The sequence below is a fragment of the Siphateles boraxobius genome, unplaced genomic scaffold (assembly GCF_051911475.1).
Source record: "Siphateles boraxobius isolate OS27281-9 unplaced genomic scaffold, OSU_SipBor_1 25, whole genome shotgun sequence".
NCBI lineage: Eukaryota > Metazoa > Chordata > Actinopteri > Cypriniformes > Leuciscidae > Siphateles > Siphateles boraxobius.
Genome location: NW_027508866.1, coordinates 36,155,508 through 36,161,589, shown reverse-complemented (window position 1 = coordinate 36,161,589; position 6,082 = coordinate 36,155,508).

Sequence of the window (6,082 nt, the reverse complement as noted above, 5' to 3'; positions counted from 1 at the left end):
TAGATAGATAGATAGATAGATAGATAGATAGATAGATAGATAGATGGATAGATGGATAGATGGATAGATGGATAGATGGATAGATGGATAGATGGATAGATAGATAGATAGATAGATAGATAGATAGATAGATAAGTTCATTAGTACATATAGAATGGTAGTTTAATTGAGTCTTGGGCTTCAGGGAGTTTAGATTTGAGTTTTTGTGTTGTACACTGCTGGGCCACCGTAGCCTTGGCTCAATTTGAACTGTTGCAATGAAAGTCAATGGGATTTTTATGATTTTTAATATTAATTTTTAAGAAATCTGAAAGTCAAATCAGTCTGAAAAGATATAGCACACTAAGTCAGAACAGTCTGAAGGTCTGACCCGAGTTTGGAGTTTGTAGAGTTAAAGCTCTAGGAGGAGTAGCAGTCAGAAAATTTTGGTTAAGAAAAAGAAGAAGAAAAAGAATAATAATAAGTTTAAATAGGATTTCAGTAAGTTGGCTTTCACAAGCCAACTTAATGAGCAAAAAAAGCTTTTTATGCAGCTTTTTACATTGAAAACAGCTACCCTGCTTTTATACCTGTCATGGCGCTGCATGTCTGAATAAGGCCTATTTAACCTTGCAACCACATTGCATTAGAATCAAAACAATTCACACCCTAGCAACCACCTAGAACACAATATAAACCACCAAGCAATGCCCTATCCCTAGCAACCACATAATAGCACAATAAATTCATGTTTTGTGTATTTGTGCATATGCGAGGCAGCGGATCGAATCATCTGACGCACTTGGTGTGTTGTTCATCCAACAGGATTTCTACACATGACTGTGATGCTCAGAGCACCGACAGGCTTTTACTGCGACGGTGTGGTAAAACACCACATTATCCTCTTCAATAGATTACACACAAACACCGACAGGGAGGACGAGGGTCGATCATATTACGCTCTGTGTTCTGTAGGCCCACTCAGGATAGATAACCGGGGCCAGACGTGGTCGGGTTTGCGTTATCTACTCAAGCTTTATTTAATGCAATGAATAGATTTAAAGCCCTCAGATTGTGTGAGAAACAGATTACAGAGAACTGACACTGATTTGCACAGGAGAGCATGAAAGGTTAAAGCATGCATAATTGAAAAGTGAGATCTGAAAATCTTGAGAATGTGAAAGTTCAAAAGGTGGCCTTCAAAGCCCTCATATGGAAATACTTTTTTTTCCAAAAGAGCAAATGGTGGCGACTGGGTAAAATGTGAAGCTTATTGATTGGTCAGTGCGTTCTGTTGCTCCCACATTATGGCCAGTGGCATTTACCAGCTCATTTCTGCAGTTAAAGTAAAGTTTGAAGCTCTCACTTATATCATACACGTTTTTTTTTTAAAAATGTAGGTTTACTTTCTTTCCCCGAGGAGTGCTTATAATATTAGTTGAGGTTTTCATCCTAAAAAGGGTCATAGTTTACTCTTATGACCATTTTTCCTTTTCTCAATAATAAATGCCATTTATAATCCATTTTAATACCACAAAATATCACGGTAAATAATCAAATCCATTGCTTGTACTCTTGTTTTCCCTCCAAAATGATGTCACTTTCTGGACGGTGATGTCATTGAGGGGGTTGCTTTTGTTTTTTAAAATTCAATGGCATTTTACAAATTAATTTTACTTCAATAATTACACATATTTCCTAACAAAACAGGATTTAGATGAAAATATTACTTGATTTATTCCATCCGGAATTGATTGGATGGTGAAAAGTGGGCGTCAACTTTTAGGAATACAGTATCATGCAGATGATCTCAAGCTAACAGACATGGATAAAAAGCACAATTGACAAGGCTTCTAATTTACAATGAAAGAATATAAATAAATAAACTGAATAATTTTCATTTTTGGAAAATAAACAACTCCTAACTTTATCACAACACCCCCCCCCCCCCCCCCAATCTTTCTCTTGTGTAATTTTTGTAAACAAGCATCATTCCTTTAATTCAGAATTTACAGAATTCTGTGCCTTTTAGAATATAAATATGCGTGTAATTTATGAAAGCATTTGGCAGCGTTTAAAGTGCATGCCACTGGTTATTCATTAGAACTTGATTGTTCACTTTACAGAAATGACAAAAAAATATGGAAATAAAGAGCTAAATGTAATCATGAAGTTAGTTTCAAACTGAGTTGTGAACTTTGATAAAAAAAAAAAAAAGGATGGACACATACTAGAGATGCACAGATATGAAAAATATATATATTTGGCCGATACCGATAACCGATAATTCTTTACATTTAGAAGCCGATAACAGATATATTGGCCGATAAATCTAAATCCATCTTTTTATGTAATTTTTGAGAGCCTTTTTTTTTCATTGTCAGAGCCCGCCAAGGGGCCGTGGCCTCAGCCTATAATAGTCCCCGAATTCGCGACTGAAGCGACCACTTGCGATGTTACTATAGTGCGGCCGGCTACGCAATACTCGAGTCGTTCCCTAACTCAGGGAACTGAGGTTACGTGAGTAACCGACTCCTGAGCCCTGAGCATACAGAACAAGCCATAAACCACATAATTATGTATATGACAGACCAGATACCGTCAGGTCTAGAATAATACATAGTCAATAATTAACCAACATCACACCAATAAACCCAGACACTGTCGGGGTTATTAGTATATGAATATATAACCGTTCAAGCGTGTTTATATATGAAATTATAACCGGCCAAAGCGGGTTTTATATATGTATGTGAATATAACCGGCAAAAGCGGGTTTTACATATGAATATAACCGGCAAAAAGCGGGTTTTATATATATGTGAATGTGCACAGCGACATATATGACCAGACCGGACACCGTCGGGCCTTAATCATACCGAAAGCACTTTTGCCTGTAGGGAAGGCACTTCCCTATTAGAGAATTCCATAAATGTGGAAGGCAAGGACCAGCCGGCCGCATCACAAATATCACGAATGGGAAAGCCAAATGACCAAGCCCATGACGAGGCCATACCTCTGGTCAAATGGGCCTTGATACCTATAGGGCCAACTTGACCCACTGAGGTATAAGCCATAGAAATAGCATCCACTATCCATCTAGACAGTCTTTGCTTAGTCACTGGATCCCCCTTGGATCTACCACCAAAGCAAACAAAAAGCTGTTCTGATTGTCTAAAAGACGCAGAACGCTCCAGATAGATTCTCAGCGCTCTGACAGGGCAGAGAAGATTAACCTCCCCATCCTCTGCAGAAGGGGGAAGGGCTAGTAATGTCATCACCCGTGGTCTGAACGACGTTGAGAGCACTTTGGGTACGTAACCATGCCTGGGCTTGAGGATGACTCTGGAGTCATCTGGACCAAACTCCAAAGATGCAGGGCTCACAGAGAGAGCCTGCAGATCTCCCACTCGCTTGATAGATGCTAATGCCATCAGGAGAGCGGTCTTCAGCGAGAGGGGTCTAAGATCAACCGACTGGAGCGGTTCAAAAGGCGAACCTTTCAGAGCCCTTAGGACCGTGGAGAGGTCCCACGATTTTTCGAGCATCAGCTGGAAAAACTCAATCATTTTGAAGCATAAATGCGCAGAGTCGACGGGGCCCTAGCTTCAGATATAGTGCTTAAAACCTTCTTAGGAAGGTCCCTGGGTACCCGTTGAAGGGCCAAACATGGAGGGCCCATAGATCGGGTCTCGGATGCCACAACGTCCCGTTCGCCTGTGTGAGGAGGTCTTTCCTCAGCGGGACAGGCCATGGGATTGTGTCCGATAACTGAACCAGTTCCCGGAACCACGGCCTGGTTTTCCAGAGAGGGGCCACCGGAAGGACTGGGCACCCACTCTCTCTGACCCGTTTGATGACTTGTGGAAACATCGAGACGGGGGGAAAGGCATAAAGGGGACGGTTGGGCCAGACATGGGCCATCGCGTCCCTGTTCTTAGAGAAGAACAATTTGCAGTGGGTGTTGATTCTCAAGGCGAAAAGGTCGATTTCGGCCTCGCCAAACACCTTCCATATCAAACTGACCGTCTGTGGGTTCAGGGACCACTCGCCGAGGGGAGTGTTGCCCCGTGAGAGCATATCCGCACCCAAATTCTGGACGCCCGTGATATGCGCTGCTCTCAGAGAGCTCAGATTGGTCTGTGCCTAAGAGGAGGTCTCTCGCCCTTGCATGCAGGTTGCCTGACCCAATGCCCCCCTGGCGATTTATGTAGGCCACTACTGACATGTTGTCCAGTGCTGCAGCGGGCGCATGTGCAGTAATCCCATATGGATTAATGGTGATGCTGCTGCCATTAGAACAAGCAGTTTCTGAAATTTCTTCAGCGGCGTGCGGTCGCGCGCTCTGAACGAGCCTGCAAGCGCTCGCACTGAGAAGCGCGCGCTCTGGTGTGAGTCTCGCTGTCATTGTCATCGAGTCTAAAACTGTGCCCAGAAAGACCACGCTCTGGCTGGGGGTTAGTTTGCTCTTTGAAACATTGATTGTGAAACCCAGGCATTTTAGATGGCCGAGAATCAAATCCCTGTGAGCTAGTAGCTCGACTCTCGACTGTGCCAGCACCAGCCAGTCCTCGAGATAATTTAACACTCGCACTCCCTGATGTCTCAGAGGAGAGAGCGCTGCATCCACACACTTCGTGAATGTACAAGCTGCCAAAGATAGACCGAACGGCAGAACGGTATCTATAAGCCTGAACCTCGAAGGCGAATCTCAAGAATGGCCTGTGATGAGGGTTTATTTGAATGTGCAAATAACCATCTTTCAGATCCATTGTGACAAACCAATCCCCCGGGCGAATTTGCGCGAGGATATGTTTGATAGTTAACATTTTGAACGGCCGTCTCATGAGAGCTTTGTTCAAATGTCTCAAATCTAGAATGGGTCTGAGGCCGCCGTAATTTTTTGGAATTAGAAAATAGCGGCTGTAAAAACCTGTATGTTTTAGCGCAGGGGGGACTAATTCTATCGCCCTTTTGCTAATAAATTCTGTACTTCGGTGCGAAGCACGTGACCCACGTTGCTTCTCACCGAAGTCTCGAGAACCGCCTGAAACTTTGGGGGGTCTGCGAGCGAATTGGAGCGAGTAGCCTCGCTTTATAGTGTTTATGACCCAACTCGACACATCGGGGATAGCTGGCCAGGCTATAACCCGTGTGGCTAGGGCTTGACACACTGATTGGGACGGGCCACCTAACACAGGGGGACCTGATACCCTTATATTGTGATTTGTGCACACATTGAGTGTTGGACTGACAGCACAAGCATTTGGGTGTGGGGAAGTCAGTTTTACAACAGGGGAGGGGCCGCCTAGTGAAGGGGGACCATGAACCCATGTGTTGTGCTTGTGAAACATGCTCTTTTTGTGCTTTATTTGGGTCGCTGTGAAAACGACGTTTGTTTGCAAAGACGCGCTCACTGCTCCGGGCCTGTTTACAATAATAAAATCTCCAGCAGCCTGAACTGAACAGGGGGCTGTGGGAAGTTTTGCTGGCTTCTTTGAGGTTGGTCCGGCAAGCGCGGGACACGCGCCCTCTCTTTCCTTTGCGTGCTAGGACGACTTCGGCTGTGCTGTGTCAAGCATGGCGCTGGGTTTCGGGCCCTGGGCGGGGCAGCGCATGGCTGGCGTTGGGCATCAGCCCAGGGCGGGGTTGAGAGGCCTGTTTTGCCGGCTTTGCTGGTCGGCGCCAGCTAGCACGGTTAGTTCCATTCGAGCTCCGCGACGGCCTGTGTTAGGATCCGAAGCATTGCAGCGTCGGAGTTAGTCCTGCGCTGGCCGCAGGCTGGGAAGCCATGACGGGGTCGAAAGAACCCGGCCATTCTTCCTCAGATGCGGCGATAAAAAGGCTGTCGTCGTGCTCGCCGGGTTTCGCCGAAGGAGACAAGGCCCGCCACGTGGCGCTGATCTCCCTCGAACAGGACCGGAGATGACTGAGCTAGAGAGCTCAGGACATGGCCGGCGTGCATTCACAAACGTCCATGCTCTCTGGATGCTGTTGGCTGCGGCGCTTCTTCCTCCTCGGCTGAAGTAGGGCTGGAGAAGGAAATGCGGGTGATGCGGCGTCGCCGTCTCGAGAGAGAGCTAGCCATGTTCTCAGCACGGAG